Raw genomic sequence first — 27,509 nt, 5'->3', positions numbered from 1 at the left:
ATCAATAGTTTTCCGGTCAAGCAGTAAGAAGGTAAGGTGCCTCCATTTAGCAGGCCAATACAAATCTCCAAACAGCGGCCAAAATTTCCCTACACAATGGGGGAAGCTATATTGGAAGAGGGCATAGATTTGTAGATGGACTTACAAGTAATGGATGCAACAGAAGTGTCACCGATAGCTAAAGAATTAAGAGGGACAGAAAAAAGACCCCCGACAGCACACCAAGCTTTCAACAGAGAACAATGAAAAGGAGGCAAAAGGGAGGGTTCAAAATCAAATGGAGAGGAAAAAACTTCCATGGGGGAGGTGCCAAATCTGTCAAAGTACCAGAATGTCATCAGTGATACCCACGCGTTGGGAGAGGTTGAGAATCTTCGCACTCATTGAACCAGAAGAGCAGAAGTCTTGTACTGAGTGTGGACGACCAAAAAACCTCCAGAGTTAGTGGGTTGACACACAACCGCACAAGCAACCACATCTCTCTTCCCACTCCAAAAGAAGCGGAAACACAAGGTATTGAGTTCCTTGAGAACCCATGGGGCCATGTGTATAAGAGACGCCACATACCAAACCCGTGAGAGGGCGAGAGCATTAATCACTAAGGCCTTCCCCTAATACGAGAGAGAACGCAAACGCCATGAAGAGGGGCAGTTTTCAACGGCATTGATCCTAGGGCGCCAATTTGCCTCCTCCAGATCACCAGGGCCAATAAAGACTCCCAAAACCTTGATCTTAACGCAATTCCAGCAGATGGCAACAGGGGCGTCCAGGCGATGCCGCCATGAACCCAACGAAAGGCCCTCACATTTATCCGGGTTAATTTTAGCACCAGAGGCCTTCTCAAACAGATCATATGTCTCGAAGACTGCAACAATAGCTTCATCAGAGGTGACAACGACGGAGGTGTCGTCCGCATACAGAGAGAAAACAGAGAGATCAGGCACTCTGGGGATCGAGAGACCTGAAATAGCAGGATTCTTGTGAACACTGACTGCCAAGACCTCCATGGTTAGGATGTAAAGCAAGGGAGACAGGGGAGAACCCTGTCTCACACCATGAGAAGGATGAAAGGGCTTGGTGACATAGCCATTGACAATTACAGAACTGTGTATGTCAGTGTAAAACAATATAATCCATTTGCAGAAAGAAGCAGCAAAGCCCATTTTGGATAGAGTAGAATATAGAAAGGACCAGTCAACTCGGTCAAAGGCCTTCTCTTGATCGAGGGATAAAATTGCAACGGGATAATTTGCGTCAGAAGCATAGGAAACCACATCTCTCAAGAAGGCAACATTCTCCCCGATGAAGCGACCGGGCACTCCACAGGTTTGATCAGGGGCGACCACAAACTGTAAAACCTTTAGAAGACGACCAGCAAGAGTTCTGGCGCACAGTTTATAATCTACATTAAGCAAGGTAATAGGACGCCAATTCTTACAGCTAAGTCTGTCTCCTTTTTTGTGTATAAGCATAATGAGACTGAGCTTTTGGGTCTCAGACAGAGAATTCAGATGATAAGCTTTGTTAAAAACCTCAGTAAGGTCAGAGCCAAGGACATGCCAGAACTTGATGTAGAATTCAGCGGGCAATCCGTCAGAGCCGGGGGTCTTATTTCTTGACATGCCGTTCAGGGCAGTCAAGACTTCAACCGAGCTCAGAGGACCATCACATAAGGCCAATTGATTGGGAGACAAGAAAGAATCCAATTTGTCAAGAAGACAAGCTGCTATGTTAGTATGGTAGGTAGGTAGATAGGTAAGACTTATTTTACGAGGGTCTCCCCAACAGTAAAAAGGTCTAAATAAAAAGATCTCCAAACAGAGCAGATCTCATCAATCTTTGAGACTATTACATCCTCTCTGTTGCGAATGGCAGAGATCCAGCTTTCAGAGCCACGTTTTTTCTCTAGACGGAAGAAAAAAGAAGAGGTTTCACCCTCCTCTGCCCAATGTGCCCTGGAGCGAATCTGAGACCCCTTAGCAGCTAGGGATTCTAAACTAGAAATCTGAGCTAAGACATTTTGGTATACCTCAATACAGGAGACAACGCCAGTGTCAATGCGAGATTTTAAGTGAGATGCTAAATTAGAGAGGAGATCCATGACGTTCTCGAGACTTCTCATTACAATGATTAATTGACAGACTTTTGATCTTGCTTTTCCCCAAGTTCCACCAGTCCAAAATGGATGGAAAAGAATGTTTGCGCTTCTGCCACTGTGTCCAAAAATCAGTAATTAAGGGACGTAATCAGGGTCATCTAGGATAGACACATTGAGATGCCATCTACCAGGCCCATGAGGAACCACTTCCGGAATCAAGGAGGTAAACACCACAGCACTATGGTCCGAAAAAGGACAAGGACAGATTTCACAGGATGACACGGAAGATGCCCAAGAATAGGGACAACCCACCAAGTCAATCCGGGACAACAAAGAGCCATCAGGTTTATCCCACGTGAAGCAAAGTGTTGAAGGATGAAGGGTCCTCCAAGCATCTAGAACGCAACATTCACGAAAGAGGTTTGCGAGGGTTTGGCTACTGTCACGATTGCCAAACGTGGATGATGAACCTCTTCGATCAACGGAGCGATCGAAAACTGCATTGAAGTCTCCGCACATGATAGTGGGGACAGATGGCTCTATGGAATCAGCTACGAATTCAAGAAACTCATCTCTGTCGGGATTATGATTTGGAGCATAAACACTACAGACGCGAAATGTGTAGTCACAGAGAGAAAATTCGCATAATACAAAACGCCCCTCAGTCATTCCACACATTACACAAGTGAAAAATGGACCGGAACAAAACAATTGTCCCACAAGAGCGAATGGTGCCAGGAGAGTAGGCAACTTGAGAGCCGTGCGAGGAAAGCCAACTCTGCGCTTCCGAAACAGTAGAAGCATGGATCTCTTGCAGACAGACAATACTGGCAGAGAGGTTACTCAACCATTGCATAAAGCTCAACCTTTTGTTTGGAAGATGCAAACCGTTTGCGTTAAGAGTAGTGATTTTAATATCCATTGCAAAGGGCAAGTGAAGAAAGAAAAGCACCAAGTTCAGGCAAAAAGATTTCAAGACCTCCTAGGGGAGGCACTAATGACTCTCGGAAGACCAGAATGCTTACCCCTGGATGGGGAAGGGGACAAGCTGACACCACGCGAGCTGTCCCCACGCGACCTCTTTCTGAAGTCTCCAGAGCGTGAACGATTCCTGGATGGTCTGGCAGGGACAGCAAATTCCTCACGCGTCCTCTTATGACAAACAGAGGAATCCATATCTTCTACTACATCCTGGGTATTACTAGACAAAGAAGGGGCTTGGCCCTCATCTAACACGACCACAACATTATTACTTGGATTAGTAACACTACCATTTGCATCGCAAAGAATGCTTTGACTTTTATCGGGGAATTGAGAAATACTTTCGGAGTCTTGTGAAGAAGACCCCTGAGACTCCTGAGAGGTAAATTCGTTAATTTCGTCCGAATCAATATGACCAGATTCAGAGGAGGCTTTTGGAGTGCCTTCAACAGAAGGCAAAGGTTCTCCAGCATTCAATTCAGCATTATTAGACCTGTTGTCGTCAGGGGTTTTACTAGAAGGAGAAGCCTCAGTTTCAACATTCAGAACAGCATTAACAGCCTCAGCCACGGCAGCGCCAGCGGCATTCGTATCAGTGGCAGGTTGCTCCAAAGGAGGAGCAGGATTATGAGCCTCACGATTACCCCAGGGAGTGGGGCAGGCCCGAGCCAGATGCCCTTCACTACCACAGAGACGACATTTGTTCTTGTCTGGACAGGACATAGATTTGTGACCCTCCTTGCCACAGATATTACAAATTACAGGTTGACCCCTGTACCAAACGTGGCAAACAAAGCCTTGGATAGACACCATCCAGGGAGGTGTTCTTTCCACAATGAGATCAACAAGACGAGTGCCAGTAAAGATTTCAGGGTGAGAGATGTAGCACTGGCGACGAACGCCCTTCACCAAACCATAACTAGAAAAAAGAGCGGCAATGGCCTCCTCATCCTCCTCATGAGGGAAGTCAAACAAATGGACAATGGTAGTTGGAGGCCCACCATCAATTCTACACCATATCCCAAGAAGCCTAACACCCTTTTCCTTCAGGGCTTCTACTGCCGCTTCCTCTGACCCAAAGGTCACACGGACAACATCAATACATTGCTGGACAGCAACGCCTTGAAATTTATCACGGAAGAACCTGAGAACAGCCTCAAGGATTTCTTCATGAGATTTGCCATACAGTTTTTTGCCAGTATGAATATTAATTGTGCAACGAGAAGCAATCATCTTTACTGTAAATATTCTACTATGTTTATTTCTAAGTAATTCACTAATTAATTCACTCTAATAGTATCACTTAATTAATTAAATTATAATATTATTATTCACTACTAATATGTTATATGATGTAAACTTAATAAGCAATTTACGCTTCTGGCAGATCAAAAAACACCACAACAACAAATTGACTGTGAGCCCAAGCACACACCAGGCTAAGTAGAGAGAAAGCACTTAGTTTATTTCAAAGTAGTTCACTAAAAAATTCACTCTAATAGTACTTAATTAATTAAACACACTATAATAATATTATTATTGTTCACTACTAATATGTGTAGTATTTACGCCTTTGGCAGATCCAAAACACCGCAACAACAAATTAACTGTGAGCCCAAGCTCACACCGGGCTAAGCAGAGAGAAAACGCTTAGTTTATTTCAAAGTAATTCACTAAATAATTCCCTCTAATAGTACTTAATTAATTAAACACACTATAATAATATTATTATTCACTACTAATATGTTATGTGATATTTACGCTTTTGGTAGATCGTAAACACCACGACAACAAATTGACTGCGAGCCCAAGCTCACACTGGGCTAAGCAAAGAAGAAAGCGCAACACAAGTACCACAATGATGTGCAGCAATGGAAAAGGAAAACAGCCAGAAACAGGGGGGCGCAAAAGCGTCACCCAAAACTCAGAGAAAAGAGACTGGCCAAAAGACCAGAGAAAGTGATCAGGCAATCAAAATGCCACCCAGCCAGAGAAGACAGAGAAAAGCCAAGAAAAGACAGAGCAAATCAGGATGTAATTATATGTTACCAAATATCCTTGCTTGTCCAGAGCTTGACTTGCTTCTACTTCGTCTCCACTGAAAACGTCCCACAAGGAGCCGCAACACTTCACTAACTCAGGTAAACCCGCGTCAGGTAAGTATGAAAATTCTTGATGCGGGGGCCGTCAAAGGCAAACCTCCTTACCTCTATATCCTTGTGGTAGTGCTTTGCGGGCATGCTAGAACCTCCAGCCTCACTTCTAGGCAGCTCTAGAGTAGCTTCCCTCCTCAGTCTGTGCCTGCCGACAGAGGAAAAGGCCAGACATTAGTGTCAGGAGGAGGCTTTCTTTGATTTCTTTCTTTGATTCAATGAAGGTTTGTTCCCCGAGGGGAAGTGGGCCACACTCGGAGGTAGTGCTATACCAAGGCAACCCGTGGCTGGGACAAGGCAAGCCTCTTTTCCACAGCCCAGTTCCAAAAATCAGTTTAATATATGAGCTGCTCAATGAGCAGCGTATCAGATATTAAGCTGATAAGAACAGTTTTTTTTTTAAATATAAAAGCCTGGAGACCAGGTGATTTTATTTAAATTGACCATGATCCTAAAGCTACAACAAGTACTTAAATATTACAGAGTGCAATTGTGTTAGCTATGATGTATAAATCTATTAATGTAAATGTTCAACGGTAAGTAAATTAACGAGTACTTAAATATTACAGAGTTCAATTGTGCTAGCTACGATGTATAAATCTATTAATGTCAATGTCCATTTTCTCTTACAGGCAGACGCAAACAGTGCACAGGCCACAAGGGCCCGGAGTAAGCATCTGCCTAATAAGTAGGACTAATGATAAACTAAAGATAAGCAGAAACTATTTACAAGAGAAAATTATAAAGATGGAAAGAAAGAAAGATCCCCATTTGAGTTAACAGAGCAGAAGGCATTTCTAAAAGACCAGAAATTCCTCATAGCATCGGCGCGACTACTACGGATTCTAATCTGGACATCTTTCTTAATAAGGTTAACTATCGCATCGGAATTTAAAATTGAACGTCTAAAAGTAGCACGATTTCTAGCGAACCAACACCAATAGATGATTGTCGCTATTAGGTACTCAGAAAGAGAAGTACCAGAAGACTGGTCACAAGAAAAAGGGTAATACACCGATATGGGGGAAACAAAAAGGAGAATCAAGCAAGGTACAAAAGAGGGGGAGAAATGATCCCAGACTTTTACAACTCTGGGACATTCCAAGAAACAATGCTCGATTGTTTCAGGCCTATTACATAACGCACACTTATGATCATCAATGTAGCCCCAAGATTTAAGCAAATAACACACGCGGACTACCCTGTGAATTAGAAGCCAAATGATATCGTTTTTCTTGTTTTCGATTAATTTGAGTCTAGATTTACGCCACACCCAGGCCCAGCGGTTAATGGGGCGACCTATTACAGAGCCTCAAAAACCAGAGCACCGGGGTGCTACGCGAACAGGATCAAGGAGCAAGAGATACAAATTCTTGCAAGTCAAAACGTCAGGTAAGGTACCAGCCTTTTGATGTAAGAAACGAAAACTATCTAAACAAATACGGTAATAATTAGAAGGAAGAGACGAAGAAGGACATAAATTACTTGGAAAACAAAAGCGGGAATCAAGAATAGTTAATCTACGACCTAAGAAATGACATGCAAGATAACGCCACTTACAGGTGCCAAAATCATCCCTAAGACTTAAAAAATTGGAAAGGCGTAAACTAGCACACTTAACTTCGAAGTTAACAATGTTAAGGCCCCCAGATGCTAGGGGCGCACAACAACGATCACGACTGACATTTTCCATTTTTCCCTTCCAAATAAAGGGCCACACGATAGACTTGAATTTGTCATGCTCCCAGTGGGGCAGAGGAATGACCTTAGCGACATGCCACAGGCGACTCACGCCCAGGACATTAAGGATTAAGGCTCTGCATACAAAAGAAAGATCTCTCTGTTTCCAAAGATTCAAAACTGAACTAAGTTTATCAAGCTTAGACTGCCAGTTATCGTCATCAACACTGCCTAAACCGTTGGAAAAAAAGACGCCCAAAACTTTCATCTTATTGACCCACTTAAGGCCAAAGGTGGAATCCCCCCTCGCATGCCATCCCCCAAGCCACATTGGTTCTGACTTAGAGGTGTTCAGTTTGGCACACGAACCCTGTTCAAACCTATGCACAACTTTGAGAAGAGAACAAAGAGATCTTTCGGACTTTAAAATACTAGTGGCATCATCAGCGTATTGTGAAATTTTTTATTGAAGGCCTCCCGCTCCAGGGAGCAGGAAACCTTCAATATCTTTACATTTACAAATTTGAGTTGATAAGACCTCGGAAACTAAAACATAAAGTAAAGGCGAAAGCAGGCAGCCCTGTCTAATACCCCTCTGAAGAAAAACAGGGGGAGATAGGGAGCCATTAACAATTATACGGGAAAAAGCCTTTGCATAAAATAATTCAATCCAATTGCAGAAGGAAGGGCCAAAGCCGAACTTCCGCAAAACACGCATCATAAAGTCATGATCGACACAATCAAAGGCCTTTTCCTGTTCAAGAGAGACAAGAATACCAGGCTCGTTAGTCTTGTCAATCATATCAAGAGCATCACAAAGCAAAGACAAATTAGAAAAAATAGTGCGGCCCACAACACCACACGTTTGATCTTGGTGGACGATAGAACTCATCACTTTCTTCAAACGCTCAGTAATGACCTTAGACGCTAATTTGTAATCTGTGTTCAATAAAGAAATTGGGCGCCAATTTTTCGGAAGACGCCGATCGTCCTTTTTATGAATAAGGTGTAAGAGACCCTCGTACTGACTATCAGCAAGACAGCCAACATGAAAGGACTCATTCAGAACAGAAAGAAGAGAATCGCCAAGATCATTCCAAAAACAAACAAAATTCCGTTGAAAGGCAATCAGACCCTGGCGATTTGCCGGTGTTAAGACTTTTCGAGGCGGCAAACAACTCATCCTTAGTGAAAAAACCTTCGCACAAATCATGCTCAATATCAGTCAGAGAGAAATCGAGATCGTTAATTATTTCAGTTTGGATATGGAAATTAAGGGAGTCTTTGGTAAACAAGTCTTTGTAAAAAAAGTAAAATAATCTCGAGATCTTTCTGAGAAGTTTTAACAAGGCAATTTACATCGAAAAGAGATTCAAAAGTATTGACATCAGCATGTTTCTTTTCAAGGCGAAAAAAATAGCATGTCGGTTCTCACCCTCTTCAAACCATTGTGCACAAGACTGAACCTTAGCGCCCTCGCCCTCCTCTGAGACTAGGGAAGACAACTGACTTTCAAGATCGCTAATTACGCTCGAGTCACTAGAATGATTCAATTGCAAGGCATTTTTGGTGCGAACAAGCTGCCTAGTAAGGGCGATTCTCCTAGCATTTACAGCCCTACGCTTACGAGTGCTATACAAAATACTAATCCGACGAATTTGAATTTTTAAGCTATCCCACCACTTTCGCAAGGAAGCGAAATCAGGGATTTTAAGCTTAAAATCGGCAATCGCTTTAGACAGAACATTCCGAAATTATGCGTCAGAAAGCAAAGAATTATTAAACCTCCAAACGCCAGAACCGTGCTTGGAGGAACTAGCAGTAAATTCAATTTTAACAAAATCGTGATCAGAGAAAACACACGGCAAAATATCGCAACTAGCCTTTGAGACTAGGCTATTTGCAATGAGAAAGTGATCAATTCTAGATGCTTGCGTGTGATCACTATTAAACCAAGTAAAAACAATGCTGCGCAGATTATGTGTACGCCAAATGTCAGTGAGTGAGAAATCAGCACGTAAAGAACAAAGAAGCTTTTCATCGGAAAAAGGAACAAAAGAAAAATTCAATTTATCCAAAACATTGTCAACACAATTGAAATCTCCCCCGATTACCAAATCGCCTTGGGAAAGAAAATAATCATGCAGACAGGAGAAAAAAAGTTTGCGATCGGAAATGACATTAGGAGAATAGATATCCACAAGATTAAGCCTAAAACCATTAACATCAATTAATAAGCTCAAAACCCTGCCGTCAGAATCGGTTAAAAAACGAATAACTTTACCGGAAAAATTCAGAGAAAAGGACGCCAACACCGGCAGATTTGCCCGTCCCAAAGGACAAAAAACACTTGCCCTTCCAAAGCTTTTGATATTTTTCAGCTTGTTTTTTGCATGAGACATGTGTCTCCTGCAAAAGCACAATGTCACAATTTAAAAGGGCTAGCTCATGAATGATTTTTGCAGATTTATCAGAGGACCCGAGTCCTCGTACATTCAAGGAAATGATCTTGAGCTTATCCATTACGAAAGAAAATTGAAAGTAATCGTACCGGCGTTTACGCCTGTAGGAAACGCGACTCCAACCGGTATCGTTGTCGTCATAGTCCGAATAATCACGGCGAGAAGAACGATCACGCCTATAGTGCTTTCGCGAATACTCGCAATCGCGGTAATGATCTCGGTGTTCTCGATCTCTTCTCCTTTCTCCCTCGGATGACTCATATCTTCTTCGATCCCTTTCATCGTCACTTTTCTGCAATTCATGTCGCCGATGTTTATCATCACGCTCCGCCTTCTCCCTTGAGTCCTGGACTCTTTCACCTCTTTTCTCTTCGTCCCTTTTGTTCTTCACCTTTGTTCCTTTCTCTACCCTTGTCTTATTCATTCCGCGCCTCGTGCGATGACCCACCCTCCATTTGCATTCGGGCTTGTTCTTGTTTCGTTTCTTGCTGTTTGTTCTTCGCCTGATCCATTTTTACATAAAATTTCTGTTTCTCCCTCTGCCTTCCGTGGTCCGTTTTCTCAGCATCCTCTTTGAAACCGCTGTCCACGTTGGCACTATAGAGGACGAACGGACAATCGGCCAGTTGATGGTCATCGGCCTTACAAACGGTACATTTAGCTGGTTCCTCGCAGTTCTCCGCGCGGTGACCAGGACGTTCACAATTGAAGCAACGAATGGACAAACAGTCCTTGACGAGGTGGTCTTCAGAACTGCAATTGCGACACGTTTTAGGTTGGCTCGAATACCACACACGGATGAATTCACCGGCCAGGTTGATGGTCGAGGGAATATGACGGGACAAACTCATCGGAGCGGTTCACACACCGTTGTCGATAAACTGCGCTATTTTATCCCTTCTAAAACTCAAGACACGACCATAGTGATTTAAACGGCCAATTAAAGCCGTGTCCGCAGCTCCGCCGGCGCTTCATACAACTTAACGAGAACTAGGCGGTTCTCACAGTCACCCAGGAAAATGGTCGAACCACCAATCTCGACACACGCGACCTCCAACGCTGCTTCTTTCGCTAACTGCGAGTCAAACGTTACAATACCGGTTTTGTTCGAAGCCTTCCTCTGGATGCTAGTGATTTCATGAATATCAATACTAGCAGCGTCAAATGCCTAGAGGATAGTTTGACTAGTAACCATCGTATCAACCGCAAAATAAACCGAGCGATCTTTAACGAGCCTAGACTTATCTCTACCACTCTGGAACAGCACATATTTAAATCTCAAACCGTTACTAGCCAAATTCCTAAGAACATCGCAAACTGGAACATCTACCTCAGGTGTGATCTCTGCCCACGATTCACGCAAATTACCACCAACCAGGTTCACATCTGGGACGTCCCCACTCTCCGCGGTGTTAGTAAATTGACTAATGGAAACACTTTCTTCACTCATTCTCAACTAAAGATAGATTGCTAAAAGAAGCAAAAAGATCTCAAGCCCTCTGATCTTAACCAAAAGGCCGAGAAGCAATACCGGAACTTCCCTCTCCTAGGAGGGTGGTCCAGGGTTTCCCCCTTTGAGATATAGTGGTCGATGTGCTGTTGCCAAGGGGCCTGGAGCCGACTGTACGCCGACGCTATGCAGCAAGTTGCCGTCGTAGACACACTTGTTCTACAGCACAAGTCCACAAAAATCAGCAGCAAAGTTGATAACGTCCCTCCAGGGGTGAGTGAAATCAAACACCTTTTTTCCCTCCTGCTAAAAGATTGCTGGTTGGTATTATTGCTTTGCTTTTGCTTTGGTGGCTCGTTCAAAAGACTAAATATTCACCACTTTCTCTTGTCTACGACCATACCACAGGGAAAGCACCGGTTCTCGTCCGATCACCGAAGTTAAGCCCTGTCGGGCGGGGTTAGTACTTGGATGGGTGACCGCATCGGAATACCCCGTGTTGTAGACTTTTGATTTTCTCGGCCATTTTATTTTGCATATGTTCATTTTTTCTTTCTTTTACTACCAACTTTGCCTATTCCAGTGGCTGGAAAGCACAAATAACTTTTTACACATTTCAGGAGACTCAAAAGATAGCTAGAAAACATGAAAAGTACCCTTAAAATGATCGCGGGATAAATTAGAATCTAAGTCTCGCACGCTAACATTCACGTGGGAAACGATTATTTATAACATCAAATTGGCATGTGTGACATCAAATAATTCGAAGCAAAATGATATTCTGCCTTCCAGAACGGTTTTCAAGCAGCTAAAAGTGTGGAAAACTATGCCAATTCCCAAAGAAATGCGCCCGATCAACAACGGCAAAGCAAAAAAACACACGTGAGCCGTTGCATATTGATGGTCGACATGAATTTGAGCCGTCAAAACAATTCTATTCATGACTTCACTTGGAGAATGTCGGAGGCTCGGACTGTTTTCTAGTTGAGTCAACGAAATACCAACACAACAATCGTAAGGTAGAAATCAACTCACGGTTTGGCCAGCACTTCTCCTGTTACTTTCCTTGTCCTTTGCTCTTTCCATACTGCAAGTCAACGAACGTTACTTCGAGAACAAACTTGGCGGGGATCGAGTCAATGATTGACCGCCTGCCGAAACAAACACAAATCGGAAAAGCCACCTTCAGTTCAGTACAACATGGATGCATGACAACAGGAGTTCCAGCGCACTCGCCTTTTCAGTTGCAGCTGGAAATCCTTGGCTTGCTTGACACGTTCCTTCGTTGTTCACTGTGCCCAGTCGTCCGGCCTGGCCCGGCCAACTGACGAACAAAGCAAAGCGTCAATCATTAACCATCCACCATTCACAGGGCCAACACTTGCACTTTTTCAGGGGCAAGCGTGAACCCAGGCCCCCACTACCAGAAATTATACGCTCGAGTTACCCACATTTGGGGTAATCGCAAGGGTCAACCCGATCGAAGTGCAATGAAAGGGCCTCGCCTTGAGAGGACTGCCTCCTTGATCACAGTACCTCCCGCGTCAGGTAAGTTTTTTTGTATTTAAGGCGGTACGATGGACGCAGTGCAATGTCCACCGACAATAGAGGCATAGATAAAAGTACTGCCAAGGAGGGGGAGCACCCTCATACGAGGCTGGCTCGCCAACTTCGCCGGGGAGTGTAACCCCGCCCCACCATAGAAAGACAAAAGACAATAGACACAATTTAAAACATTAACCCATGCAATAAAAGCGAAAAAAGAAAGACTGGTTAAAAAACACTAGCTCAGTACATCCAACAAAGGCAACCAGGACTAGGGAAAGAGACGTGTTGTAAAAACGAGGAAAACAAAAAGTTCTAGATAAAGGCAGGCGCTCAAAAACTCAGTTTGAACAAACCGCCAGAGACACGGCAAACGACGCCATTAGCGCTCTATTGCCGATGGAAGAGGTGATGACGCCGCTGGGAAAGGAATTGCTTGAAGTACAGAGGCAAATAGAAATTTGCCTTTGACTTTAGAAGGGCAGGAGCCTGAGAGCACTGGGTGGTACTGAGTGGAAGCGATAGTCATTCCGCTGGCACCAGACTAAAAACTTACAGATTCAGTAAGTAGGACAAGACCCAAGGAACACAAAGAAGCTCATCGCTGCTAAAACAAAAAAGCATGTGCCGCACAGTTATGGAGGGAGCCAAGGGGGAGGCCCGAAAGAGCAGAGACTGAACAAAGCCAATGCCACTGTGGACGAGAGGACACGAAAAGAAGAGATGTTCAGAGGACTCCATGTGATAACTGCAAAAGCAATTGGTGGGCAGGTTATAACCAAAGGAGGATAGCCGTTCAGCGGTGCAGAAGATGCCATGAGCTAATTTCCAATTGAGATCAATGACTTGCCTGTCCAAGGGCAAGAAAAACAGATTTCCAGGTTGAAGGCTAGTCGAGGTCAACAAAGGAAGGTCTGAATTTGGTAAGACAGTCAGGCCGACAAGGATGGTTAAGGAGACTCAACTGGTAGCACGATTTGCAAGAAAAGGAGAATGCCGAGAGGTCTACATTATCGACCAAAGAGCGTACAACCAAACCATTTGGAGAGGCTGAGTGATTCAGAGTTTTCCACGCATTCAGCATGGCAGCATAAAAAGGAGGAAGCCCAGTAGGAGAGAAAGCTGAGGGTGCAGAGAAGACGTTCATGGGGTCTATCCCAAAACGGTCAAAAAACCAGAAGGTCATTAGAGAGACCCAGCTGTTTGGGGAGCACAGATACCGGCGGATCCACTGCACCAAGAGAGCATTAACTTTAAGAGCAACAGAGACCATGTTAAAGCCACCCTTGGACTGGTCATGGATTACTACGTTGCGACCCACAAGGTCACGCTTCCCACTCCAGAAGAATTTAAAGATAATCGAGTTGAGCTCAGCAAGGACCCAGGGCGGCAGATGCACCAATGAGGCGACATACCAGATCCTTGACAGAGCGAGAGCATTAATAACAAGGGCCTTGCCACTATATGACAGGGACCGTGAACGCCATCACGAAACGCAGTTCTCATCGGCCTCAATTCTAGGGCGCCAGTTAGCAGCGTCAACGTTACCATTCCCAATGAAAACCGCCAGGATTTTTAGCTTGGAGGAAGACCATTCGATTGGTACCGGTGCATCCACACGATCACGCCAAGCACCAACCCAAAGGCCTTTGCACTTCTCCATATTTAATTTAGCTCCAAAACCGGCCTCGAAGAGGGCATACCTGTCGAAAACAGCCACAGTAGCAGCATCTGATGATGAAATGACAGATGTGTCATCCGTGTATAAAGATAAGACCGGCAAAGGCACAGAAGCACGAGGCAACACAAGGCCCTTGATGGCCAGGTGGGTCCGGATATTAACCGCGAGAACTTCCATTGTCAGGACATACAGGAGGGGAGACAGGGGGCAACCCTGTCTAACTCCCTGAGAAGGTTTAAAATAACGAGAAGTGTAGTCGTTGATGAGGATGGAGCTCCAAATGTCAGAGTAAAGGACCACCCACTTGATGAAAGATGGGCCAAAACCCATTCGAGAGAGGGTAGACTGGAGGAAGGGCCAATCGACGCAGTCGAAAGCCTTCTCCTGGTCTAAAGACAAGATGGCAAGCAGGAGATCTGCATCGTTGGCATAGTGAACCACATCCCAGAGGAGGGCAACATTCTCGCCAATGAAACGTTGGGGGACTCCACAGGTTTGATCACGGGCCACGACATGATGAATAACTCTCAGGAGTCTACCAGGGAGAGCTCTGGCACAGATTTTATAGTCCACATTTAAGAGACTAATAGGGCGCCAATTCTTATGCAAAATTCGATCACCCTTCTTGAAAATGAGGGAGATAAGTGCACCCTGTTGAGAAAAGGGAAGAAGGCCAGAGTCAAAGGAAGCATTTAGAACCTCGACGAGGTCGGGACCCAAGATATCCCAGACAGCCAGGTAAAATTCAGCCGGGAGGCCATCCGAGCCTGGAGATTTTCCTTTAGCCATGCCTGACAATGGCTTCTGCGCTTCCTCCACAGTGAGATGGCCTTCACAAAGGGGGACTTGCGAAGGAGGAATGAAAGAAGACAGATTATCTAGGAGCTGATTCTGGACATCGGAGTTGGTAGGGCAGGCAGAGAATAAATCAATAAAAGGAGACCTATGAGTCGCAGATGCCAGGAACATCAGCCACAATAGAACCATCAGGATTCTGCATGGCAGAAAACCATTCCTCAATGGCATTTCTCTTCTCTAAACAGAAAAGTAACTGGTGGAGGCTTCGCCCTCCTCGGCCCAATGGGTGCGAGATCTGATGCGGGCACCCTCAGCAGCAGCATGGTCAAGAGATGCGATTGTTGACAACGTGGACTCATAAACATTGAGAAGGGACACACCCATTGTCAATTTGAGCTTTTAAATGTTGAGCCAGAGATTGCAATAAACTATGAGTTGAGTTCCGCTCTTTCGATTTTGAGGCACCAGCTTTGATAGCCAGGCTCTTGAGATGATTTTTACCTGTATCCCACCAAGATTGTAGAGAATAAAAGGAGTGTTGCATATTTTTCCACCCAGCCCAGAAATCCGAGACTGAAGATCTGAAACCAACGTCCTTAAGGATTGAGGTGTTGAGCTTCCAGTGGCCAGGGCCACGAGGAATCGGTTCCAGAATAAGAACAGAAAGAAGAACAGCACAATGGTTGGAATAAGGGCAAGCCAGCATGTCACAAGACCGCACGAGATGTGTCCATGAATAGGGACACCCGATGAGGTCAATCCTGGATGACAGTGTGCCATCTGGCCTAAGCCAAGAGAAAGCAAAGGTAGCAGGATGAAAAGATCTCCAAATGTCAACCACACCACAGTCACGAAAAAGGGCAAGAAGGGAAGCACTGCTTTCCCTAGAATAATCCAAAACGTTGGAACCCCTCCTATCCATGGACCGGTCAAAAACCGCATTGAAATCCCCACAAACAAGGGTGGCACCGACGGATCAACTTTGGAGGAGACAAAACTGAAAAAGGTATCCCTATCCGGATTCCGGTTAGGGGCATAAACACAGACAACACGAAAAATTACATCACGATCTTGGAATTCAGCCAAAACAAAACGACCATCCGAGTCAGTACAAGAATTAAGCAACAAATATTTAGGCCGGAAGAGAATAACAGAACCACAGGAGTGCGAGGAGCTGGGGGAAACAACAGACAAGAAACCGTAAGAAGAAAACCAGGAATTGCTCTCGGCAATTGAAGTGACATGGGTTTCCTGCAGGCAAGCGAAGTCCAAAGACAAATGGCTAAGCCAATGAAGCAGAGCCATCCTCTTATTCGCGTCCCGCAACCCATTGGTATTAAGAGTTAAAAAGGACGCAATGACAAATGGGTAAATAAAGAAAAACATCAACTACGAACAAAAAACAGTGTCAAGAAGGGAGATCAGCCCTAAGTGGGACGATCCCGCAAAACCATCGGCAGACCACGGTGCCGCCCACCACCATGGGGGGGAGGCAGAAACAGTCCTGTACTTCTTTTTAGACGAGGGCTCTCTGGAACTGCTGCATTTAAGCGATGTCAAAGATTGATCCATTGAGTCGACATCAGCTTTAGAATGCAAATCCGAAGATTGTAACACTTCGACGACATCGGAGACTACGACATCACCAGTAACACTACCATTTTTAACATTTTGGACACCGCTAAGAATACTTTGGCTCTGAGAGAACTCAGAGATAGCTTGAGAGGAGGAGAGGGAGGGCACATCCTCAGTAAATCCTTCAATGTCAGAGCCATCTGACGCATCCACAAAAATTTCCTCCACATCAGTTTGTTGAGAGGGAGGAGCAGCCTCTTCCTGAGGAGCCAGCGAATGGCTAGAGCAAGGCTGAGTAACAGGGGCCGGCTGATGAGAACCAACCAGAGAGTCAACAGACCCCTCGGAAGGGGCGACCCGAGGAGAAGCTAAATGACTGGAGGAGCCAGCAACATCGGGAGAACCCGATTGGGCCCCATCGTTGGTGGGAGCACCAGAAGAAATTTGGGCACCTGAAGAGCCCTCACCATTAACAGGAGCACTAAGAGGATTTTGATCTCCCGAGGGACTCCTGTCATTAGCGGAAACACCAGAAGAATTTAGGTCACCCACAGGGGGGACCACCTGAGTCTCACCATTAGCAGTGGTACCAGAAGAAGTTGGACCATCCACAGGGGGGCCACCCTAGCTCCACCATTAGCGGGAGCACCAGATGAACCACCCCCAGAAACGTCAGAAGCAACGTTAAGGCCCCAAGGATTAGGGCAATTTCTAGCGAAATGACCCTCCTGTCCGCAAAGGCGGCATTTATTCTTACATGGGCAGTTTAACGACTTATGGTTGGCCACGGTACCAAACCCGACAAGTAGAGCCATTAATAACAGCCACTCTGGGAGGAGTTTTAGACAAAACAATGTCAATCAGCCTCGTGCCAGTGGCAATGTCACCATTTCGTAAATATTTTTGGTGACGAACACCCTTAACAACACCATAGCCAGCAAAGAAGGCAGAGATGTCCTCAGCAGGATCCTCATATGGGTAATCAAAGAGGTGGACGATGGTGGTGGGAGGACCCCCGTCCATCCTACACCACAAGCCGAAAAGCCTCGCACCCTTTTCATGTAGAGCGGTGAGGGCCTGCTCCTCTTTGAAAGTGACGTGGATGACGTCAAGGTTCTGGTGGACTGCCACAACATTTTGATATTTTTGAAGGATGGCAGTCAAGATTTCATCCTGGGATTTGCCCGAGAGCTTTTTGCCGCAATGAATGTTGACGGTTTTGCGGTGTTCACGCATAATGGACCAACAGCAAATTTAACAAGAGGAAACAAATTTAGACAACAGGACTATTGCCTTGCTACAATAAAATTAAGTGCACACGGCAAAAAGGATAAATTGGAAAAAACTACGGGAATTTACCCGGCTACAAAAGTATTACTTAAGTAATAAAACTACAACAGGACTTTAGCCTGGCTACAATAGAATTAAGCGCAGCGCATAGCAATAAATAAGTGAGAATTAATTAATATTTAGATACGTTAACGGGAATTTTACCTGACTACAATAAATACTATTAAAGAGAAAAAGAATTTAGACAACAGGACTATTGCCTGGCTATAATAAAATTACCACGGGAATTTACCCAGCTACAAATATATAACTAGATAATTAGACTACAAAAAGTTAGGAAAACAAATTTAGGCAACAGGACTTTAGCCTGGCTACAATAGAATTAAGTGCAACGGATGGTAATGTATAAGGGAGAATTAATTATTATTTAAATACGGTAGTGGGATTTTACCCGACTGCAATAAATACTATTACAAGAAAAAAGAATTTGGTCTACAGGACTATTGCCTGGGTACAATAAAATTACAGCAAAAAATATGAGAATTTGGAAGATAAATTTGGACAACAGGACAAGCCTGGCCACAATAAAATTAAAGCAAGAGACACAAGGCACAGGAAAGTGCGAAGTGCACAAAAGTGAATTCAAAAAGATCCACTCAAAAAGAGCCACACACAAAATAGGGAAAAAACAGAAGTTAAGCTGGATGGGTGACCAAGCTTAACAAAGAAGGCCCGCCCAGCCGGATGGGTGACCGAGCTTAACAAAAGGCAAAAACACGCAACGGCTAGAAAACTGGCACAATTGAGTGTAAAAGAAAAAGCTCTCGGCCGAAAACGGAGTCGAGCAAAGAAGAAAAAACAGAGATAAGACGCAAAGACGCCCCTTACCCTAGGTTAGCTCAAAAGACCAGCATAAAGTCTGTCAAGTCTGCCTCCTTGATCACAGTACCTCCCGCGTCAGGTAAGTTTTTTTTTTTGTGGAGAGCAGGTGAAGGCGGAGTGCAATGCCAACACGTGCAAACCAAGGAGAGGGACGCCCACGTCATGAAAAGTCGCCCGGGAATTGAACCCAGCCTCTCCCCAGGCAAGATTACACACTTAGACTAAACAAAGACAAATACACAGACAAAACAATAGGAGGGATAGGAGAGACACCCAGCCCAGAGGTGAATCTCGACATGGAACATAAAAAAGAAGAAAAAACAGGAGACAATACACAGAACGTACATAGATAATTTTGTGATTTTTGGATTTAAATGGGAACAAACAATTGAAACAGGCAGCGGAGTCTGACAAGCAGACTACAAGTTAGGAATTAAACTGAACCTCATCACCAGAAACAAGCAATGACACCAGAAGCACCCCACTGTTTAATGAAAAAGCGACGCGCACACTTAGGAAACCAGAGTTTTAGAATAAAACAGGCCTGGGAGCGAACCGCTGCAATGACCTCAACTGCAGAGGGAAGCTGGTTCCTAAAACAGAAATCGTTACGCGCCAACCAGATGCGATGTTTAGCCAGGTTGATCAAATAGAAAACCAGAGGGATAACGGTGGACTCAGCGGTGTCAAACCCAAACAGTACATGACGAAGACACAGTGACAGAGCAGACGGGACAGCAAGGACTAAGAAAGACTGCACTCAAGCCAACACACTCTGGGCCAAAGGGCACTCGAAAAACAAATGGCCCCGCAGTCTCTAAGGGAGCACCACAACGGAGGATTAAAGATGATTGATTTTGATACCATGATAATATCGCTTTGATTGGCATGGCTAAAACGAATAGTTAGCTCAAATGATGGCACCTGGAAAAGGTATCTGACATATCACCTAGAACGCTTCGGCGGCCTTTTCTTGTTTCATTGCAACTATGATGTTAGCATCCTTCCACTGAATATTTCTCTATTCTATCTAGAATTACTGCAGTGGTGGTCAGAATTTAGAGATATGTTCTGTGCAGAAAAAAACTGGCGTTATATTGTTTGGAATAACAAACAAATACTCATTAATAGTAAAACAGTTTATTATAAAAGCTATTTCGAAGCTGGTGTAGTTCATATCAGCGATCTATCCTTTGATTTAAGTAACAAAGATTCCTTTTCCCTAGTTTCTAACAGGATTTCGAAAACTAATTTTTTAGTTTGGGCTGGTCTTCGACACTCCATTCCTTCCATTTTAAAAAATAGTACTCATAAATCAACAACAGGTGAACTTTCTCTAAAAATTGACGAAAATATATTTGATGTGACAAAGAAGAAATCTAAAGACTATTATACTTTACTTGTAAGCAGAAAGGCTCTTTTTCCAACTATTGTAAACAAGCTGCAAAATGAATTTCATTTTACACTCGAGGAAGTTAAACAAATTTTTACGATCCCGCATAGTGTTGCTCTTGAAGCATATGTTAAGGCATTTCAATACAAAATTCTTAACTCCATTCTTTACACTAATGCTAAACTTTACAAAATTGGCTTTAAAATGAACGACTCGTGCTCATTTTGTTCATCTGAGCCAGAAACGCTATATCACTTCCTGTATCTCTGTCCTTACTCGATAGATTTCTGGCGTGACTTCGAAGTATTCTGGCACCAACTTTTAAAGGAAAACATTCGACTTTCGTTGCAAGATGTTTTAGTTGGAATGATACCACAAAACTCCCCTTCTGCTAAGCTGCTAAACTATCTAATTATAATTGGGAAATTGTACTTATGGGATTGTAGAAGAAGTCAAATTCTTCCAAATATATATGGATTTAAAAAGAAAATTGCTGTAAAATATGAAACGGAAAAATATGTAAGTCTGCATAGTAAAAAAACAAAGGATTTGTTTGAAGCTAAACGGATAGTGTCGCCTCTTGTAAAAGCTTAATTATTTAAAGGTGTTAATATGCATTCACTTTCTGTATGTTGACCTATGTAACACTAATTAATATGTTATTTACATTATATTTTGTAAATATTTAGTTATAGTTTGTTGGAATTTTTTTTTGGTTACCGTCTATTGTTAGTGATATTGGTGTTGTTAGTGTTGTAATAACATTAGCTGCAGTAGTATTATTAGTACTAATTAGTTGTATTATATTATTAGTATTAGTAATATTAGTTGTTATTATAATTATGTAGATAAGTAACTAATTTGCTGTATTAAAATCAATTTGTTTCAATAAAGAAAAAAAAACTACACCAAAACCACCCTCAGACTTCGGCTGACAAACTACACAGCGGGAAACCTTATCTTTCTTCCCCGACCAAAAGAAGGAAAAGATCTCAGCATTGATGGCAGAGATTACCCAATCTGGAGGGGACATGACAGAACCAAGATACCAAAGGCCAGAGAGAGCCAACGCATTGATAACCAGAGCCCTACCTTGAAAGGTGAGGGAACACTGGCGCCAGGTGAACAGTAGGTTTTTAAGAGACTGGATCCGGGAATCGCAGTTGTCATGAGACATCACCCGGACCCACAAAAGAGCCAAGACAGCAAAGTTTAACAGCAGACCACTGGATATTGACAGGACCCGACACACGATTCCGCCATGCCCCCACCCATAAACCTTTGCACTTCTTAAGGTTAAGGTGGGCACCAGACCCAAGCTCGTAACGATCAAAGACATCGAAAACAGCCAAGATGGAATCATCAGTAGTGACAAGGATGGAGGTGTCATCAGCATACTGAGAAAGAAAACTAGGAGAAGGCAGAGGAGCTGGGAGCGACAGACCTTTAATCCTCGGGCAAGCTTTGAGGGTGGCAGCCAAAGTCTCAGCAACCAAGACATAAAGAAGAGGGGAAAGGGGACAACCCTGACGAACTCCTCTCTGCAGACTAAAAAACTCAGACAGATAGCCATTAACAATGACTGAACTCTGGACACCGGTATACAAGGTCTGCACCCACTTACAGAACGAAGGGCCAAAACCCAAACGTTCAAGAATGCAAAATAAAAACTCCCATTCAACTCGGTCGAACACCTTCTCCTGATCAAGGGTAAGAACTGCCAAGGGTAGATCTTTCAAAGAGGCATACTGGATGGCATCATGAACATAGGCAACATTCTCACCAATGAACCGGCCAGGAACGCCAGCCGTTTGATCTGGAGACAACTCTATCGATAACACGCAGGAGGCGATCAGCAATAGCACAAGAACCAATTTTATAATCAATGCACAACAGAGAAATAGGGCGCCAGTTCTTGAGCAAGGACCGGTCATCAGCTTTAAAAACAAGGTTAATAAGACCACGACGCTGAGACATGGATAGAAACCCAAGACGAAAACACAGTTTAAGACATCAACCAGATCAGAGCCCAAAATGGACCAAAAGACAAGAACGCAGCAGGCAGGCCATCAAGGCCAGGCGTCTTGCCTTTAGCCATGCCCTGTACAGCCTGGAGGCACTCAGGGACCGTCAGATCACCTTCGCACAGGTCAGCCTCCTCAGGAGAAAGAGATAAGGAGAGATTGGAGAGTAACTACTCCTGGACAACTGGATCCGTCTCACAAGAGCTATACAAATTCTTATAGAAATCAGCGGCAGCAGCCAGAAGATCCTCAGTAGAGGTAACAGAGCGGTCACCAACTTTGAGAGAGGAGCTGGTGCTTTCCGCCTTGCGCTTCTTCTCAAGACGGAAGAAGTAGGCAGTCTATGACTCACCCTCCTCAACCCACCTAGCACGTGAGCGAACCTGCGCACCACGGGCCTGATCAAGGGAGAACTCCTGAAGATTGGAAAGCGCTTCCCTATAGTCAGATAGAGCAGAAACATGGCCCTGGTCAACAAAAGATTTCAAACTTGCCACCTTCTCAGATAACAATTTGGACCACTCTTTCTTTTTAGCGGAGCGATGGCGACAGTAATCAAGGAACAGGGATTTGATACGTGCCTTTCCCAAATCCCACCAATCCAGAAGCGAAGAGAACGAGTCTCTAGCACACTGCCAAGAAGACCAAAAGGCTGAAACCTCACCAACATAATCGGGTTCCGCCAAGATAGAAGTATTGAGCTTCCAAACGCCAGGTCCACGAGGGACGGCATCAGGGAGGGACTTCAAAGATAAGGAGACAGCAGAATGATTAGAAACAGGACAGGCAAAAATATCACAGGAGGAAACTGACGACAACCAAGAAACAGGGCAACCAACAAGATCAATCCTGGAGGCAGAAGTGCCATCAGGATGGAGCCAAGTAAAAGCTTGCTTGGTTGGGTGACATGACCGCCAAACATCAACACAGGAGATATCCCGAAACAAAGAAACCAGGACATCCGGGGTGTCAGTCACCGACACAGCACCAGCATTCCTGCGATCATGACAAGGGTCCATGACGGAATTGAAGTCACCACAGAGAAGAGTGGGGACACCAGGATCCAAGGAAGGAAGTAAAGACGGAGGGAATAACAAACGGTCACACCGCAAATTGGGTGCATACAGCGACACCACATCAAAAGTTGCCCCTGTCCGCAACACACGAGCACGAACAAAATGACCAGACGAGTCACTGACAGCGTCAACAAGTGAAAAAGTAGGTTTGAAAAGAACCGCAACGCCACAGGACTTGTTAGACCCAACAGACGAAACAACAGAGAAAGACGGGAGCCAAGACTTGACCTCATCCCCCGACACACAGTGCAACTCTTGCAGACAAACAACAGCAAAATTAAAGCCAGACAACCAACGACAAAAGGATAACGGCTTGACCGGGTCACGGAGCCCATTGACATTAATTGTGACAAACAAAGCCATCACAAAAACAAGAACAAATTTGACCGCCATAAAGAAAGAAATCATTTGTGCTTCCGGCCCTTAGACTTTAGACCTTGATTGCCAGGAAGACGACCCAGACCAATCCTCTTAACATTAGCAGGAGAGAGGAGCTTCCTAAGAGTCTGAAAGTCCTCAGGAGAAAGCTCAGCAGACTCCCCTAAAGAATCCTCAGCACTGGCCATCTCAGAATCCACAGGAGGAACAGAATTAGAACCAGTAATTTGGACATCAGGAATTGAACCAGAGTTCTGGACAGAACTTTGGGCAGAATTTGGAGAACTTGAATTTGGAAGATTAGAATTTGGAGAAGTAGAATTTGGAATTTGGCCAACCACACCAGAGTAAGTTAGAGGAGGGCTACTTTGGCCCACTACAGTACCATTAGTGGAGCTCTTTTGACTCCCTACTACATTAGGTTTAGTGGAACACTTTTGGTTCCCTACTACATTAGAGACACTGGAACACTTTTGGTTCCCTACATCAGATATACTGGAACACTTTTGGTTCCCTACCATATTATTAACTAAACTAGGACCAGAGGCATGGGAGGAGGCATCAGGAGACAAAAAACATGGCTTCGGGATAAAGGTATCAGGCTGAGGAGGACGGTGAACCAAAAAACCATGCCAGTCGAGGGCACCAGCCGTAGTGGGGGCCTTAGCACCAGGCGGAAGATCCTCCAGAGGAGGCATGCCGGAACACGGGAGTGGCAAATCCGGAACCAGAGTAAGGCCAGCAACCAAAGGGTTCTGCAAAGGGGCAGGAGGGGGCTGCTGAGACGGCTGCGGGACCTCAGATGGAACAGACGGAACATGAGTGGGGGCACTGGGGGCAGCTTCCTGGGAGGCACCAGAAGGCAGACCAGAACCAGAAGATTCAGGGGCAAGTGACATAGGAAGTGTAGGAGGATGTTGGCCAGGTGCAGCAGGATGTGGGTCAGGTGCAGCTGGAGGATGGGAGCCAGGTGCAGCTGAAGGCTGCGGACCAGGTGCGGCAGGAGCATCAGGGCCAGAAGCGGCAGAAGCCGGAGGGACATTCCCGGCATTGGTGCAGTTCCTCGCCTGATGATCAGCCGAACCACAACGAAAACACTTATCTTTAAACAGGCCATCCTTAGCCTGATGGCCAGTCTTCCGACAGGAACGACAAGACTTTGACTGGCCACGATAATAGATCTTACACGGGAAATTAAGGATACGGATGACCTCTGGGATTTGGGATGTCAACTTGACACGCACAATCCGGACACCCGACTCAATATCCTTGAAGGCAGGATGGACCTGATGCTGACACTCCAGAACCTGACCATAAGCAGACAGGGCATGACGGATTGAATCAGTTGACACTTCGACCGGGACCAAATAACAATACACAAGAGAAGCTTTGGGATCAGCCTCAAAAACGTTGAGCTGAAAGCCAAGAACAGAAACTCCCTTGATTAAGGCAAGATCACGAGAGGCCTTGTCCTTAAAAGTAACCCGGACATAGTTTTTGGGAAGGAACTGACAAGCATGGATCACGGATTTCGGGATTGACTTGAACAGCTCGACCATGAAATCATGCTCAGACATAGATTCAATCTGATTGGGGCACTGAATAACTAAAGTATTAGGCCTAGCCACACGACCAGCCATGATACTAATAAACACAAAGGGCAGAGCCTGAGGCCGAAAGGCCACAAGAAAAAAGACAAGGAGAAAAAGAGAAAAAACTCACCAAACAAACGAAGTTAAGCCCGGATGGGCGAGGCACCCAAATGGATGGGTGACCCGGCTTGACTTGACAGCTGGATGGGTGACCAAAAAACTAAACGAACAAGAAGCCCAAAGGAATGATGGCGCCCACAAACACAGCCAAGAAAATGCCGAAAACCAGAAAAAATCTGGCAAAACTTACTAAGCAGGTGGAAGAAAAGGACCTCAGACTACCACAATGGTAGGGCCTTCAGCCATACTCCAAAGCGTCAGGTAAGTTTTTTGTATTTAAGGTAGACAGCCGGGCTCCCTTGTGGGAAGTGCAATGCCCGCCAACTGACAGCCTCATCCATAGCGTGGATACAGTGCAAGTCCAACACTAATGGGTGTACCTAAGGTAGGGAACACCTACAAATGTAGCCAGTTCGCCAACTTCGCCGGGGAATCAAACCCTGCCTACCTTTTCCAAAAATTCCCAAACCGAAAACCCCACACACATAACAAATAAAACAGGAGAGACAATACATAACAGAACAGGACACAAGCCTCAGTACAGTACACCACCTAAGGAGACCCAGTACAAGAGGACACAAAACAAAAAATGTCCAGATTAGGACCATGCAAAGAGAGCCACACTAAACAGATACACCCAGAATAGGGCCAAGCAAGAACTACAAGCTGAGAGTAAGCTGACCAGCAGCCACAGAAGCAACTACACCGTGAGCACCCCATTGACAATGGAAATAACACTGTCGACGGGTGGACTTGAAACGTTTCAAAAACAGCGGAAGGATGAAATGCACATGAGTTTTCACCTTGATGATCACAGTCGCAGCGCCCGGAGGAATGTCACGAAAGCGGTGATCATTCCGGGATTGCCAGATAGCGAACTTACAAACATTAAGAAGATAAACAAAGACGGGAGGAGTAGCACGCAACTCATCAGAGTTAAAACCAAAGAGAACGTGGCGACGAAGAATAACAGGGCACATAGGGGAGAAACTAAACATAAGAGACTGAAGCCAAGACAAAACACTCTGAGTGAGAGGACAAAAGAAGAACAAATGCTCAAGGGACTCAATGGGAGCACCACGAAAACAAGACAGAGGGACTGGCAAACCAAAAGAAACAAGACGCTGCGCGGTGTAAAGAACGCCATGAGCAATCTTCCAATTAAGGTCAATTACCTGGCGATCGGGATCAAAAAAAGTGAGAGAGCACCACGTGGTAGACCAATAAAGGACACCAAAGGTGGACGCAAACTTCACAACACAATGCGGTTGAACAACGTTCTCAGAGAGGAGGTACAAAGAACAGGATTTGTGGTCATATAAGAAACAGGAGTACAAAAATGAGGACAGAGAGAGCAAAAAACCAAGGAACGGCGAGACACCGAAAACGAACCATCAAGACTCTGCCACACAATCAGGAGCGACTTATAGAAAGGCGGCAGGAGACTCGAGGTAAAGGAAAAAGGGTCAGAAAAGACTTCAGCAGGGGAAGCATCAAAACAAGACTTAAACCAAAAGGACATGAAGGACACCCAGCCAGAAGGAGAAGAGGCAAAGCGCTTAACCCATTGACCAAGTAGGGACCAGACTTTGAATTTAATGTCAACAACAGAAAAACCACCAAGCAAAGGAGATTGAATGACTGCCGAGCGAGAAACCAATTCGCGCTTACCGCTCCAGAAAAAAGAAAACACCAAGGCAGAGAGCTCTCTCAGGACCCAAGGTGGCATGTGAATCAAAGAGGCCACGTACCAGATCCGAGAGAGGGCCAAGGCATTGATGACAAGAGACTTGCCACGGAAAGACAAGGAGCGAGCACGCCAAGACTTAAGAACATTGTCAACCGCAGTGATGCGAGGCCGCCAGTTATCTTCCTCAAGATTCACAACACCAACAAAAACCCCAAGGGCTTTAATTTTGACAGAGCTCCAATCCAGAGCAACTGGAGGGTCAATGCGACCAGACCAGCTACCAAGCCAGAGACCCTTGGACTTAGACTGATTAAGTTTAGAGCCAGAACCTTTCTCAAAAAGAGAATACACTTCAAAGGAGGCCTTGATGGAATCATCAGATGTCAAAATAAGCGATGTGTCGTCAGTGTATTGGGAAATGGGGGACAACGGAGGCAAACCAGGGAGACAGACCAGGAATACGAGGGTTGCAACGGATATTAGCTGTAAGAACCTCGGACACGAGAACATAAAGAAGAGGAGACAGGGGACAGCCCTGCCTGGCACCCCGAGACAAGCTAAAAAAGGAAGAAAGATAGCCATTAACATTGACTGTGCTCTGGACTCGAAAATAAAACCGGTCAACCCAAGAGATGAAAGAA

General features: G+C 44.9%; 2 non-coding genes and 2 pseudogenes across 2 annotated transcripts; 1 reads left to right on the top strand and 3 right to left on the bottom strand.

Annotated features, from left to right (window-relative positions):
* Positions 1 to 5,470: 5,470 nt before the first annotated feature.
* On the bottom strand, positions 5,471 to 5,648 carry LOC145466367 (U2 spliceosomal RNA; annotated as a pseudogene).
* A 5,565-nt stretch (positions 5,649 to 11,213) lies between these two features.
* Positions 11,214 to 11,332, top strand: LOC145465193 (5S ribosomal RNA). Its single transcript, XR_014041536.1, has one exon. It is a non-coding gene; the product is annotated as a 5S ribosomal RNA (ribosomal RNA).
* An 884-nt stretch (positions 11,333 to 12,216) lies between these two features.
* On the bottom strand, positions 12,217 to 12,380 carry LOC145465781 (U1 spliceosomal RNA). Its single transcript, XR_014041698.1, has one exon. It is a non-coding gene; the product is annotated as a U1 spliceosomal RNA (small nuclear RNA).
* A 13,454-nt stretch (positions 12,381 to 25,834) lies between these two features.
* Positions 25,835 to 27,164, bottom strand: LOC145486828 (uncharacterized; annotated as a pseudogene).
* Positions 27,165 to 27,509: the final 345 nt, after the last annotated feature.

The sequence above is a fragment of the Orbicella franksi genome, chromosome 1 (genome assembly GCF_964199315.1).
Source record: "Orbicella franksi chromosome 1, jaOrbFran1.1, whole genome shotgun sequence".
NCBI lineage: Eukaryota > Metazoa > Cnidaria > Anthozoa > Scleractinia > Merulinidae > Orbicella > Orbicella franksi.
Note: the sequence above shows the minus strand (reverse complement) of the source record. Positions and strands in the feature narration are given on the sequence as shown.